Source organism: Talpa occidentalis, unplaced genomic scaffold, assembly GCF_014898055.3.
Source record: "Talpa occidentalis isolate TD23 unplaced genomic scaffold, MPIMG_talOcc4v2.1 talOcc4.4, whole genome shotgun sequence".
NCBI lineage: Eukaryota > Metazoa > Chordata > Mammalia > Eulipotyphla > Talpidae > Talpa > Talpa occidentalis.
Genome location: NW_023604295.1, coordinates 1,809,010 through 1,824,151, shown reverse-complemented (window position 1 = coordinate 1,824,151; position 15,142 = coordinate 1,809,010). Strand labels below are relative to the sequence as shown.

Below are 15,142 nucleotides of genomic sequence, written 5' to 3'. Positions count from 1 at the left end.
AGCCCACTGCTCCCCTCAGCAGTGTATTTCAGTCAGTCTGCCTGTTCTGGTCCCCTCTCTGTCTCTGGTGAATCCTCTCACCCTCCCGCATATCTGGCCTGTACCCTGGTTCTAGTATGCATGAATAAATAAATCTTTAAAAAAAAAAGAATTTCAGGTAAAACCTTTTTTTAGGGTTTTGAAGGCATTGCTCCATTATCTTCATTCTGGGTTTTATTCTTTGTCTTTGTGCATTGCTATGAAAGAAAGAGAGCCATCTGCTGCAGCCAAGGGTGAGCTCCCATCTCAACAGTGCTATTAACTGAGAAAACCCAGGCAAGTCACATAACCTCTTTGGCCCTGAAACTCCTCTGCATCTTTAAAACAGAGGGATAAAGGAAGCATTTCCCATGAAATATTCCAGGAAAAAGTAATTGTCAAAAGATTAATGGACGGCAAAAAAAACCCAGCAAAGATGCTCTATCATTAATCATTACAGGAATGCAAATTAAAAACAACGCGGTTCCTCTACACGCCCATGAAATGGCAGCGTCATTGCCGTCACGTCATGACCACTGTTGCTCTTCCTCCTCCTTTCTCCTCCTCACCGTCTTGCGTTATCCAGTGCTGGTGAGGACGGAACACAAAGGAGGTGAAAATCACAGACAAAATGTAACGTGGTGCTTTGGGAAACAGCTTGGCTGTGTCTCATGAAATTAAACAAACACTTACCAAATTACCCAGTAATTCCAATCCCAGGTATTGAGAACAGGTTGTAAAATGTTCTGGAAATCCTGGCAAGAAGAAAAAAACAGGTAGCAGCGATGCAAAATCTACTATCTGCAGGTAAACCAGCCTTTTTAACCCTCTCACTAATGACCAAGGAGCCAGGCAAGGAAAATGTAAGCAACAGGTCCCAGCCTTAGCCCGTACCCCACATTCTTTATAACCGAGGAGATGAAGCCCCAGTGTTGCCTCCTCTGCACACAGAGGACAGCCACACATCTTTAGGTCAAAACCACTTAGAACCACAAGCCCCTTGTTGACAATTAATACATTTCTCACGCCCGTGGCTCACTGCTCTGAACTCTATAAACTACGCCCAAACTTGTGACCGCTGGAACAGTTCTCACAGAGCACAGCCTGTCAACTGCCGCCTGGATTTACGTCGAGTATATCTGGTCAACGCTTTGTTTGTCATTAAGACTGTTATTCTAGCTAACAGTATTTACCCACGAACTGAAAACTAACATGCATCCAAGATTTATACACAGATGTCTGTATTGGCTTTATTCATCGTCTCCCCAAACCAGAGACAGCCCAGATGTCCGTCACTGGGTGGATGGACAAACACTATGGTATGTCAACGGGAAGTTTTCATTGAATGGGAACAAAAAGGATTCAAATTAAAACATTTCTGAGAGTTCTTTACCCAGCAAAGTGTTTCTTATGTTCGTATGTGAAGAGACCAGACAATTCCAAAAATGAGAGTAATTAAGACAGACTTGTCCTATGACAAACTCTAAACCTACTATAATAGTGAGTGAAGAACTGAAACAGGCATATAAATATGGGACAAAATAGGATGTTCTGATATAAGGGAGAAAACTCTGCCATCCCTTGTCTTTTTGGCAAGAGGATTATTTCATGGAAGGGGCTCTGGAGGCTGGTGGAAGCTGCTTTTGATATTTGTATGCAATAAATGTAAAGTGAAGCCCCCTCCCAGCGAGACCTAACCGCCTTACCTCTTTTTAGGGAAGAAGGTAACATCCTCTGCCTGCCTTTTGTTGGCTGTGCCTTCCCCGGTGAACCCCCTGACGCCCTTCCTTCCTCGCCCAAGCCTCCCTTCTCTTAGCTAAGCTGTCCACGGGATGTCTGGCGCCACGGGGGTGAGCTACCCTCCGGGTTCTCTCCTGCGTCTACCGGAGGCAGATGTTTTACTCTTCCCCATATTGTTGGCTTTTTGTCTCATCAATCTCTCCGGTGCTTGTTCGATTATTTGTCAGCCTAGAAGGACCCAGAGGGTCTGGGATGGTTTCCTTTCTGCCCTGACATCACAATGACAAGAGTGAGCTTCTGGTTCATGAAGCAACGTGGACGACACTCCAGAGCACTGTGCTCAGTGAAAGAAGCCAGACAGAGAAAGCTGCACACCGAACGACACCGGGTGGCATCTGGACAGGGCAAAACTGTGGCCACGGGAACCTGTCAGTGGCTGCCGGTCTGGAGCTGGGAGGAGACTGACAGCAAAGGGGAATGGGGGGCATTTGTGGGTGACAGGAAAATTCTGGGTCTTGGTGATAGCAATAGTTACTTAACTGAGTGCATGAGTTAAAACTTCAAGAACTGTCCTGTGAGGCAATGAGGCTCGCTGTCTGCCAATCAGATCCAATAGACGTGATTTTAAAAAAACAGGTTGAGCCAAGTGTCCTCAGGAGACCCCACACCTACCAACTGATCCCTTGAGCGCTGAGTGTCGTCAAGGCCCTGAGAAGTCCTGCAGCCCAAGAGGAGTCACCCTCCAAATCCTGTTCCAGTCGATGCACTATGACAACCGTCAAGCGAGGTGAGCTGGGGCCCCTCAGCACAGAGCCCCTGCGTTCTTTAGGGGCTGGGGCCAACGTCCTCCCTAAGGGGACTCTGGGACATGGCCGTGGAGGTTGGGTTTTGGGTTTCTCTGTGGAGGGCCAGTTTCACTTTCAAGCACTGACTGTCCCAGGAACCCATGGAGGAGGAGGAGGGTCAGACTTGGGGAAAAGCAGCTCCCACAAAGGGGCAGACACTGAGACCCAGGCCTGGGGACAGTACTGGCCCACCCTCGGAGCTCGATGCCAGCGGGGGGCCCCAGCCCCTCACCCCTGGCCTGCGGGCCGCCCACAGTCAGCCCCAGGGCCACGGGACAGAGTGGGAGTCCCGAATTCTGAGCCCCGCCCGCTCTTGGGATCAGCGGGGCAGGGTCACATCCGTGGGGGCGCCCCTGGCCATGGGGGATGACCCGGATGGCCCAGGGGAACCTTCACCCACATTCAGCTGGAAAGGAAGGTGCCGGGCACAGCATGGACGCTTTCTCCCGGGGTTCCCAGACAGCCCCGCCCTCCCACACCACATGGAGGCCGTCCAGGCCGCTGGCTTATCCAGGTGCTAAAAATAGTCCCGACCTGCTGCCAGAGTCAAGACGGTCACATTTCCCACCGGCCACGGCCGACAATGGAGCTCATTGTCATTCACGCCGAGGCCGCAGGGCCTTCCCGTTGGCAGAGGGCAGGGTTCCAAGCCAGGCCGGTGGGCTGGAACTCGCAGCCGCCCAGCACTGTCCAGGGCAGTGGGCGGTGGGGAGCGGCAGCTGACCCGCGGCCCCTCCCGGGAGCCAGCCCGCGGCCGGGGGAGAGTGTCCGCCGGGGCTGCCCGGGGAGTCTTCATTTCACAAGACTAGTTCTTAGTGAAACATCTTGAGTCCTGAAAATATACTGGTTTTCAAAACTTGCCCGAATATGCAATTATTTCAAAAACCAGGGCTGATCTCGCCGCCAGCGGCTCAGCGGGCCGGCTCCACGGCTGACGCAGCCACGCGCTCAGGCTTCCGGGCAGTGAAGTGGGCCGCGTCCCCTCCAGCCCCGGAGGGTCCCTCCTGCTCCTCCCGCTCCGGGCATTGGCCCACCGGCCGGCCGTGGTGCCCCGTCTCCTGGGTCTGCAGCCCTTCTTGCGCCCGAATCCGCCTCCTCCCAAGGACACAGTCACGCTGCACCAGCCCCCACCCCTGTGACCTCGCTTCGACGCCACAACCTGTGAGAAGCCTGGGGGCATGTTCTCATGTCCTGGGGTGGTCCAAACCCCAGCGTGTCTGTTTGGGGGCACAGAGCTACCAGGCGCTGCCGTTCCCCAGCAGAGGAGGTGGGGGGAGGGGCGCGGAGGGGCGGCGCCCAGGCTTCCAGGCTGCCTGCTGCATGTTTGTGGTTTGTAGCAATAAAACCCGCCCCGCTGGGCAGGCATTACCGTGCAAAGCTGGCAGCAGCTGGCGACAGTGCCAGCACCGGGTGGTAGGAATGTCACCTTTTCCTGACTTTCTAGAAAGGATTCAGGTCTAACCTCGGTCCAGCCGCTGTCCAGATCAAGCCCTACAGAGGCAGCAAGGGGGGCACCTTGGAAGAACCAGGCCACCCCGCTGAGCACGCAGCCCTCAGCCTCGGTGCTGACACGCCACCCTCGCCCGGCAGCTCCATGCCAGTACAACCTCGCGCGGCCAAGCCCTGAGCCAGCCAGGGCCCGGGGCCCGACGGATCTGCAGGCAGAGGAAGGGGAGCCGTCTACATTCACTTACGTCATAGTCATGGTCACAGAAACGAGGATGTGACCTTCAGCTCCATTTCCCCTGCAGCCCCCCACCCCCTTCAGGCTCGTGGGTGTGGGGGAGGGGGGGTGCTTGGCGCTGGTCCCTGCCATACCTGCACACCCCCTGGTCGCTCCTACACAGTGGGGGGGGCACTCTCCTGGGGTCCCCAGCTAGGGTTTGGGAAACCCTTAATCTGGGATTTAGGGAAAAACAGATTTAGGAAAAGCAGATTTGGGAAAAGCAACAAACAACAAGCAGGAAACCCTGCTAGACTTTCTTTTCCTTTGAATTTGCCAACTGGATTTCTCTCCAACGTCACGTCTGCTGGATTTTCATTTCCAACAGGGGAACTAGGAGGTTGAACTCGAGTGTCGGATAAACAGTGACGGGATGTACTTATGACAGAAAGGGCTGGCCGGCCCCTCCTGGCTGCACCTCTCCGCTCTCCCAGCGCCGGGCCCCATGTCAGGCGGCTCGTGGGGCATCGAGGGCCGCCCCATCTCCCCGCGCCCCTGGCTGAGCCGCGCTCAGGAGAGAAGGAGAAGCCTGTGCAGAGGGAGACCCAGCAGGCCGCAGGCAGCGGGCTGCGAAGGGTCTCTCCATCCTGTGTAAACCTTCCTGAGTTTTCCGTCTTTCACAGCCCACACGTGTCTCCCAGAAGGCGTCGGGTGACAGTAAACACGGCGCCCTCCGCCCGCACCCGAGTTCGCAAGGGCAAGTGGAGGCGGGAGAGGACTTTGGCAGCCTGGCCCTGGCGCCCATCAATCATTAACCTGCGCGGGGCACCCTCACAGCCGGGGCGTCCTGAGTCCCGGTGGCAGTGCTCCAGCGGGGTGGCCCCACCTGTCTGCTTCCCAGTCCTGCACACCAGCTGGGCACCCCAGGGGCATCCCCCCACACACACCCCCAGGGCGATTCCCCATCATCGGAGAGCTCAGGATCACCCAGGACAGATGAAACCTGGCGCCTGACCCTTGCCGTCCCCAGAGGGGCCCACAAACACCACAACAGCTGGGGTCGGGGGATGCCTGCCAGGATCTTCCGCAGCAAAGCAGCCAGTGCCAGGTTCCTCGAGGGCACTGGAGCCCTCAGATAAGGCCTCCAGCCACTGCCAGGTGCCAACAGATAGGGGCAGAGGTGCCCCCGCGGGACTGAGCCCCCTGCCCTCAGCTCCCGGCCTCAGACAGGGATGGGGGGCCGTGTGTTCCACATGGGGCCGCTCAGGGAGTACCAGGTCCCCCGGCAGCTGGCCCTGGCTCCCAACCCGAGCGGCCCCGTGACGCTGGCCCATGCCCCCAGGCCCCGCGCGGGAGTCGCTCAGAAGGTGCAGGGGTCTCTGGGCAGAGGCTCCCACAGGGGCGACCTTCTCAGTGACAAGTGCTCCCTGCCCCTGGGGACGTCCTGCTCTCCCTGTCCCCAGGCTCGGCTGCCCCAGGGCCTCGGGCTGGTGGGTAGGAAGGTGTCCCCAGGCCTGCCTGGGGGCACGCCCCAAGGCCCTCGGAGGAAACTGAGGCACAGAGCAATGGAGCCACTTCCCGGGGTCAGAACGCAGAGTTAACACAGGTCTCCACTCCCCCTGCAACCCTCCCTCGCCCCGCCTCCTCCCTGCAGCCTCCCCTTCCCTCTGCCCCTGCCCTCCCCCAGCCGTCCCCCACCCTGTCCTCCCTCGCCCTCCCTGCCCACACTCTCCCCCTCCCCCCCACAGTGACCCCTGTCCCAGGGCAGAGACCACGACAGTGTCCTCGCTCAGGCCTGGACTGCAGGCAGAGGGCAGGCTGAGCTGGTGCCTAGGACACATCTGGACCAAGGGCACGTGTGCCTGGGCATGGAGGGAAGGGACAGGCTGTCCAGTGCAGAGCCCACACTCCAAGAGGTCCCCTGTCCCCTTCTGCCTTTTCTTAAATGGCTTAAATGGGGCCTCCCTGGTGGCACAGGGGTTAAGCACAGCACTGTCAAGCTGTCCGCAGCCTCTGCAGGATGAGTTTGATCCCCCGCCAGGGAGCAGCCCACGTGGCGCAGCAGACCTCGCCTGTCTCCCCGCTGCTCCCCTCAGCAGTGGATTTCAGTCAGTCTGCCTGTTCTGCTCCCCACTCTGTCCCTGGTGAGTCCTCTCACCCCCTGCATCTCTGGCCTGTACCCCAGCTCTTGTATGCATAAATAAATAAATCTTAAAAAAAATACACATAGAGTTTCAATGTCCGAAGTGGCCGACGAGCGGTAAGAAGTCACCGAGGGCCCGGACAGGGTTGCGTGATGAAGGAGCTACAAGAAGAGACGCCCCGGCACTGCCCCTGCCCCCTGCCTTGGCTGTTCTCCTGAGGACGTGGAGCCTGAGGCCTGCGGCCACTTGCCCCACAGGCAGCCAGGAAACCTCTTCCTCTCAGAGCCCTTCCAGATATCACCAGGCCATTGACAGTGTCATTTCCCCCCACACACCCCCAAACTGGCAAATCTGTTTTTATGACCCAAAGCATCATACCGTGGCCAGATAAGCAAGGCTCTCACGCAGACGTGCAAAGGTCCAGCACACTGTCCGTGCTTACTCACCAGGCCTTTGGCTGTGAGGCTTGGCCTGACACCTTCACACCATAACGAGGAGCCATAAATGAAGACTTTGCTCCTGATATTTCCTCACCTCCCATCCCACAGGGTCACAGCCTCCCATCTATGATGATTCCGGTTGCCGTGGAGACAGGACACCTGCAGGAGGTGGTGCTTCCATAGGGTCCAAGGCCTGTTCCGGGGACAGGGAGTAGAGGTGCAGCCAGGGCCGAGTCCCTAAGAGCCTAATTATCACTGCTCACACACATTTATCTAGTCCCTAACTCTTTCCCCAAGGGCAGGGGACAAGCCTGCCCAGGGTCACCCTCCTGGCCTTGCTGACACTGCACCTCAGCCAGGAAGGCCTCCAGGCAAAGCCACCTGGCCATGCATCCCCTCCCCGGGCACAGGAGGGCACCGACTCAGCACCCAGGAGCACAGGCAGCCTTCCGGGAGAGGAGGGAGCCGCACCCAAGCTCACCTCTCTGTGTGCTCAGGCCAGGGGGCACCTGGGGGTCACAAGCTCCTCTTCTAGAACTCCCCACACCAGCCTCCAGGCAGTGAGTCGGCAGGCAGAAGCCCACAAGCACCCGTGGAACGCTCTGTCCATTGTCCCCCGAAGCCCCTGGGCCACCCAGGACCCCACAAGGTGCTGCAGTCCCATCTCCTGGGCTGACACTCCGCTTTGCAGGGAGCAAAAGTCTGCCACCCTAAATCGTGTCTCTTTGGCAAAGGATGACTTCACAGGAGGTGCTCAAAGGCCGGGTGGAGGTTGCTTTGGAAAAGACATTTCTCTGCAAGGGCGTCTCCCTCGCCCTCGCTGTGCCGGGAAGGCCTAATCTCCTGATCTCTTTTCGGCAGAGAAGCAGGACTTAATCTGCACCCACTGTCTGCTGTGCCTCCCGCCGCCCGCCTAGCCAACCCCTCCCCGTCCTCTGTCTCACTCAGCTGCTTCGATGGCGTCTGCAGACTCGCCTGGGCCCATATTTTATCACAAAATTTTTCCTGCATTTTCTCTTCTCAGTGTCCAACGCGTGTTTGATTGCCACAGCCTGGAAGGAGCCAGGGAGGCCCAGGTGGTTTCCTCTGCTCCCAGCAGCTTCCTCCTCTGACTCTCTCACCTGAAACGTTTATCCAGCAGCTCATCTTCGTGCTTCGATTAGAGAACGGGAGGGAGGGAAACTGAGGCACGGGCAAGCAGGGACCTTGGCCAGGCTGGCAAAGGCTCCGCTCCCGGGCCCCTCCTGGCTGGCTGGGCAGTCCGGAGCCTCCTGGTGAGCAAATCAGGTCAGCGCCCAACCTGCCAGGGCGCAGGAGGGTAGAGGCCACGGCCCAGGCCCGGTGCTAAGTGAGCTCTGTAGGTGGCTGCCCTTGTCCACTATCACGGCGCCCATGGGGCTTAGAGGACCCAGCACTGGAAACCCTGGGCCTGCATTTCCAGCAACTGCTCAGGTTGCTGCCGGGAGGCCCCGCATCCCGGCCAGCAGCTGACTTAGCCGCACAAAAGCCAGCACGTCCATCCACTTACCTCTCAGCCCGGCCAGCAGAGCAGCAGGCCGGGTCTCAGGCAGGCTGTGGACACACATCCCAGGCTGCTGACCGCCTCCGAGGGCCTGTCTGGCCCTGTCCGCCTGTCTGCCCGCTGGCTGCATGCTCCCGTCAGCAGGGCCGCCACCTCCAGGGCCCCAGACCCAGCTTCCCCGGCCTGTGGGTCCTTGTCACACAGACCCAGATCCTTTGCCCTGACCGGACTCAGCGGTCAAGCCCGCCGGGACCATCTCATCCTGGTCCGCGGGCAGACCTGGGTCTGAATGACAGCTCAGACGACTCCTGCACCTCGGTGAGCTGGTGCGGGTGTCGGGAGAAGGTGTGTCGCAGGCAGAGATCTGGGGCACCCCTCCATGCACCCTGTTCTGTGGACCCCTGTGACGTGCACCAGGCAAAGCCGGGCTCCAGAAGGGCCCACGCTGTGGGAGCTGGAGCTGCCCTCCCCCGGCACGCAGGCCCAGCTAGACCAACACGGCCGCAGCCGACCAGTCCCGGCTCGCAGCTTCGGCACCGCGTGCTCATGCTCACGTGGACGGCCCTCCCCGCCCTTCCTTCTCACTTCCGTGAACATCAAGTCCTCCATCCGAATGCCCACCCGCAGCCGCCAGGGCAAACCCCTGCCCGCCGCCCGCCCCTCCTCTGCACCCCACCCTGCACCGCCACTCAGGATGCCCCTGCTGGCACCACCAGAAAGACGAGTCCTCTCTGCACAGGGAGGGCCGTCTGTGAGGCAGGTCTTCACGGCTCTGGGGGGCTGGGGCGGGGGGGTTGCTGCGTCCTCTGGGTCCCGAGCTGCAGACAACAGGAAAGTGGGCCGGTGGCTCAGCGCCTCCCATGGGCAGGCAGGGACAGCCACACCCGGCACGGGCAGGGAGGCTTCTGGAGAAAGTCACCGCAAGTGGGGCAGGGAGTTGCAGGGCGAGCGTGCAGGCCGGCAGGGCATCCTGCAGAGGGCCTAGGACCAGGCAGGGGCTGACAGGCCTGAGGCCGGCTCCAGGGAGGCTGGCAGCCAGTGGCGGGGTCACATCCTCAGAGCCTGCTGGCTGCGGGGGCAGCCTCCTGCCCGGAGTGCCGGAGCCTGCGCCCAGAATTCACCCCTGAGAGCTCTCTGGTAATGGGGGAAGAGGCCAAAGCTGCTGGTGCAGGGAACAGACACCCCTGACGGGCAGCACCCAGGGAGCCCATGTTTCCCCCACTCCCCACCAGAACCTCGGGGAAACCTGCCGACACCCCGTGGCCTGCCCCACCCTGGCTCCCTCCCTCCGGGGGCGAGCCACCAGCAAGACGGGCTAGGGGGAGCCCATCAGCCCTGTGGCCCGGCTTTTCCGCCCAGGGCCTTCGCCACATGACCCCGGCCCCTGTGGGACAGGGAGCTAGCAGCCTCTCAGGCGGGCCCCCAGGTTCTTCAGATTCCGACACCCCCAAGTCCTCAGCCAGCGCCCACCAGAGATACGCTGGCTGCCACTTGGAGGGGGTCCCTGCTGCCCTTGCGTGGAGCCTGCAGCGCAGCCCCCTCTGCAGGAGAGCGGGGGCGCCCGTGGCTGCAGCGACCCCCCAGAGGAAACCAGGAGGACTCCAAGCTCTGGCGCGTCGAAAAGCAGAGTTTTATGCTTTTCAACACCAACCAGCTTTGCTAGGAAGATGGCGTAAAAGTCAGGCCCTGGAGGGACACAGCTTGCCCAGCGCGGTGCGCGTCACAGAGCAGCCAGGCCGCCCGCCAGAAGAGACGGCTGGACAACAAATAATAAAATCTCCCGTGATTCACGCGCGGCCGCGAGTCCCACGCAGCACCCCGGATATATTTATGCTAAAAAGTTACAAATAATTTTTTTTGATAAAAAGTTCAAATGTTAGCAAAATTTGAGAAATTCAAATGTTAATTAAAGATCGATAAACTGGGTGACAGTAGCCCGGCTCCTCGTGCAGTATTTGGGACCCGCTCTGGCAACGCGTCCTTCATCTGAAAACCAGATGTCACTGTCCCTTAGTTCGAGTCACGAGTCTGGCAAGCGGCTCCCTCAGAGTTCATCCCCCTCTGCTTGGCGGCTGCCGTGTCCCCAGGGGTGCCCAGTGCTGGGACTAAAGGAGGGTGGGGGCAGGCAGCCCCCAGGGAGGCCCCGCCCCAACCCGGAAGGCCCTCCCTCTTAGCACCTCCAAAGAGGGGTCTCCTGGAGCCCCCAGTGCTGGCACCCCCACCTCATCCAGCTTTCTCGCAGTGTAGACTGCTCAGGGGCTATTCTGATGGAGGCGGTTGCACCCCTGGGCAAGGTCAAGCTGCGCACCCCAGGGGAGCGCCCAGACTGAGCTGGGGAGTCAGGGCGCCCCCAGCCTGTGTGGCCTCTTTCTCTGAGCAGACCACCGCTGCCGTGGCTGAGGCCCTCGGAGACTTCTACCCAGCCTTTCTAACCTTCCCCTTGGTGGGGGTGGCTCCCGGCCACACAGCTCCCGGTCCCTGCGCCCCAGGCTTCCCGGTGGCGGGGAGCCCCTCAGTGCCCGTCTCAGGGTCAGGACAGCCTGATGCTGTCAGGGGAGTCCAGACCACCGTCCAAAATGGCTGCCCGTGTTCACTCCCACCAGGAATGGGAGCGGGTTTCCCCCCCATAGCCTCCCGGCACTCGTTGGCAGCGGGCGGGCGGGCTGTAGTACTCGCAGCTGGCCGCGCCAAGGGGCCCTGCGTGCCAGCCGTTGCTCGGGACTGTCCCAGAGCAGCCAGCTCCGGCCAGGCCCCCTCCTCAGCCCCGGGAGCCGCAGCGCTGGCCTCAGTCGAAGAAAGCAGGTCAGGGCAGACTGGCAGGCCCGGCAGCCCTCCAGGGGACAGTGAGGTCCTTCCCCAGGGCTGCAGGTGGAGGGGGTGGGCAGCGAGGCAGCCGGGGGAAGCCGGGGCCCAGGAGCTGGCAGGGAAGCCCGTGGTGACTTCCTGTGGCAGGTCGCAGCAGGCCGCGGCTGGCTTTGATGAATGAAGAAAAAATGTACCCGGAGAAGTAGAAGCGGTTCCTGGTGACTTGGCAGCCTCAGAGCTGTGTGGGTGTCTGCGTTAACCCTTCCCTCCCCAGCTTCCTCCAGCAGGGGGATCATCCCAGACCACCCCACGTCCCCAGGACAGCCCCGCAGACCCCGAGCTCACCTGGACACCAAGACAGTGAAGCCCACGCAGCTGAGAGGGGCTCGCGGGAGTCTGGCTGCAGTGACCAGCCCCCTGTGCGGCCCTCGGTGCCTGCCACTGGGAGGCTCAGCAGGCGTGATGGCTCATTCCACAGGTCAGCTTGGCGGGGCCACGACACCCACAGTGAGTCAAATATCCGGCTGTCACTAGGTTTGGGATACGATGAACCCTTTAGTCTGGGGGCTTTGAGCCAAGCAGATTGCCCTCCCTAACTGGTGGGCCTCACCTGGTCAGTTGAAGGACCTTAGAACAAAGCGGTGAGCGGCCCCGAGCAAGAAGGGACACAGCCTGCAGACCGGCTTTAGGCTCGAACTGCAGCCTGGGCCCCCGGCCTGCCCGTCTACCCTGCAGATTTTGAACTTGCCGATCTCTAAAATCACGAGTCCATCCCTTTCTCGCTGCCCTACAAATACATCCCGGTGCTGTTTCTCTGGAGACTCGGGTGCAGGCAGGGGGCACTGGTTGAGCTGGTCTCTTCCCCTGTGGCGGGAAGGAGGCAAGCCCATGATGGGTGTGCTGGTGACAGGCACCGACATCCGACTTCCGGGCCTGTCGGGGCTGACAGAGCCTGCTGAGGGGTCAGACTTGGGCCCAATAACCCAGCAGGCCCCGCAGAGACCCACCCGCCTGCATACGCCAGCCCCGCCTCAGCCTTGACAGGGCCAGTCAGGGAGTGGTGGTCAGGAGTGGATTGCATGGCTAATGATCTCCGGGAAACTCTGCCAACCCTTGGACCACATGGCGCTCACCCTGCCCAGGTGATATGCGCCTCTCCAGTCTGTGCACACCTGCCGAGCACTGTGCTCACCTCCCAGGTGCTGTGCGCGTCAGAGCTCCTCCATCTTCTTGGGGAGCTGCGGTTTCCAAGGCCTACCCCCTCCCCCGCCCCATCCACGAGGAGAGCCTCATCGTTCAGGGGTCCCCACCACGTGGGCTTCCTGGGGGTCGCCTTGTCTGCAAGAGGGCATGGTGGCGGGAGGGCTGTGTTGCCAAGGAAGCCTGGCCTTGGAGCTGGTCCCCCTGTGGGGAAGAGGCCCTCTTTTGAGCCTTGTCATGTAAGAGGGCCACTTGAAGGACAGGTGCGTGCCCCTGGCCATCTGATGCAATGAGGGTCCAGAATCCACTCTAAGTGCGACCCCTGCGCTCTCCTGCCTCACCCCCACTCCCAGCCAGCACCTGTGCCCCTGCACAGCCCTGGGGGCCTGTTCTGCCCTCACCACACCAGCTTCCTGTTGACCCTGGCTCTCAGGACCCTTGCTAGTGGCCGCACGAGGACTGACCTCTCTCTGGGGGGCCCTCCATCACATGAAGTCCTTCAGCAGGTGCACAGAGGGACGGGCCAGAGGACAGGAAGTGACCACGGTGGCTGATGGGAGGGGCTGATCGAGCTGACCAGCTGCCTGCGGGTTTGGGGGCAGCCTGTCCCCCAGGTGTGACTTCCACGTGATTGGATCCAGTGACTGCTGGACGGACGGATGGGCAGATGCTTTCCTTGGTTTCTTCCTTTCATAGCCGTGTGCTGTGACTTTCACACACCCCTAAAAGCAACTGAAAAAAATCATAAAACAAGGGAAAAAATCAGTGTAGAATGGGGACAGCTGGAGTCATCCATCACCGCCTCCTTGGCGGGACTGGGAGGGTAGCGTGGACAGGCGCTGTCTGCTGGTCATGTGCGTTCCGCTGCCGAGGCCGCCCTGTTTTGAGTCTATTGACCCTTTTAAAGTGAACAATTTGGGCCTCCCCGGTGGCGCAGCGGTTGAGCTCTGGGTTGCGAAGCTGCCCGCAGCCTCTGCAGCGCTGGTTCGATCCCCGGCTGCTCCCCGGCCACCGGAGGAGGGTCCCACGTGGCGCGCAGACCTCTCCTGCCGCCCGCTGCTCCCCTCGGCAGTGTCCTTCGGTCCCTCTGCCCGCTCTGCTCCCCGCTCTGGCTCTGGTGAATTCTCTCACCCTCCCGCGCTTCTGACTGTACCCAGTGCTTGTATAAATAAATAAAAATAAATCTTTAAAAAATTAAAATAAAATAAAGTAAAACCTCCTTAAAAAAAATAAAATAAAGTGAACAATTGGTGCACTTAGTCCGTTCACAGAGCTGTGCATCCTCCTCCTGCCCACTGCACCCTCTCTGTCCCTTCAGTGTGAGCCCCCACACCTGCTATACTGCCCCACCCAGTCCTAGCACCCACCGGCCTGCCTTGCGGATCTGCGTGTTCTGCGCAGTTATGCACAGGCGTCACTTGCTGCGTGACCTTTCTCTTAGTGGTGCCCCAACCTTGGCTGCACAGAGGTTGCTCCCTGCTGCAGCCCTGTTCTCCTTTTGACGACTGAGTGCTATTCCCCGTGGGGACAGGCCATGGTCCCGAGGGTGGTTCCCCCGCTGGGCTGCTGTGAAGAACGCTGCTGTGAGCCTGAGTGTACAGGCACCTACTTGAGTGCCGCAGTGTGGTTGTCTGGGGTGTATGCCACCAGCAACTTTCACAGTCCACAAAACCTTGGACATCAGTTTTCAGACATCACAACTTGACAAAGGCAGGGGCCCAAGCAGCAGGGCCAAGGCTGATGTCAGGAGATCCCTCCCACAAGCCGCTGGCCACCGTGCCCACAGGGGCCCTAAGGACGGAAGCAGACGGTGGACCCACTGGCTTCCGTAGGCTGGACAACGCCCAGCCAGGATGCAGGCGGTGCTGTCAGAGATGGCGCCCCATTCCATCCACTGCCCACCACGGTCGGGCGAAGTGGCCAGGTTAGCCGGGCAGCTGGAGGTCACTGGTAGGGCCTCAGCAAGCTTGAGGCCCACCTTCTAGTCAGAGGCGCAGCCTGGACCCGCCTGGGAAGCTAAGTCAGAGGGTGAGCGAAGGGAGGTGGGCAGGAGGAACGAGTTCATTAGGGAAGCCACACCCCGTTACTCAGCACCGAGTAAACAGGATTAGTCCCACTCAGGACTATGAAGAAGGAAAGTTTCCAGGTAAATCCACCTTCCCAAGAAGCCACCGTGAGCCTTTGTGGGTTTATTTGCATGGAAAGTCAGTGTGGATTAATTATGAAGCCAGTCGGTCAGTCCTAAGTCAAGCAGGCCGTTGGGATCTGCGGGTCCCACATCACCTTGGGCATCTTCCTGTCCTCCCTCATGGAAGCCATAAAATGCTCAACCCCCCGCCTAGTCGCTGGCACTGGGGAGATGCTGAAGAATGCTCGGGGGCTGGAGCGCGAGGCAGCCATCCTAAAAGTGAAAGCAGGTCTTGATTCCTACAATTCAGGTCCCTGGGACCAAAGCCTCCTCCATTGCTTCCTTCCACTCCAGACTTTCCCAGCCCCATGGAGCCCTCCCATCCGCAAACAAGTTTAGGCAGCATTTTCGGGGCCTTTCAGGTTAATTTTCTCTGTTTTGTTTTTTTTTTTTTTAATCAGGTCAGTCAAAATACACAATGTGAACAGTCAAAAACTCTAAAGAACTCTGCCAGCCCCACCCACTGCCTCCCACTCCCTGCCCAGCGCTTTCTTCGAACTCACCACCGCACGCTTGTTTGTGCGCTGTTTGTGGCTAATATGGTAGGTGTTCATTTCCAACTGTGAAAGATGAAAAT

At 59.6% G+C, this 15,142-nt stretch overlaps 2 long non-coding RNA genes across 3 annotated transcripts; both read right to left on the bottom strand.

Annotated features, from left to right (window-relative positions):
- Window positions 1-260: 260 nt before the first annotated feature.
- On the bottom strand, window positions 261-7,355 carry LOC129146809 (uncharacterized). 2 transcript variants are annotated; one of them, XR_008554069.1, is made up of 4 exons: window positions 7,332-7,355; window positions 6,857-7,043; window positions 712-773; window positions 261-606 (listed from the first exon to the last, which is right to left on the bottom strand). It is a non-coding gene; the product is annotated as an uncharacterized LOC129146809 (long non-coding RNA). The 2 variants fall into 2 exon arrangements; XR_008554070.1 differs by having other exon boundaries at window positions 6,945-7,043.
- Window positions 7,356-11,595: 4,240 nt separating this feature from the next.
- Window positions 11,596-15,138, bottom strand: LOC129146810 (uncharacterized). The gene is made up of 3 exons (XR_008554071.1): window positions 15,069-15,138; window positions 12,842-13,109; window positions 11,596-11,707 (listed from the first exon to the last, which is right to left on the bottom strand). It is a non-coding gene; the product is annotated as an uncharacterized LOC129146810 (long non-coding RNA).
- Window positions 15,139-15,142: the final 4 nt, after the last annotated feature.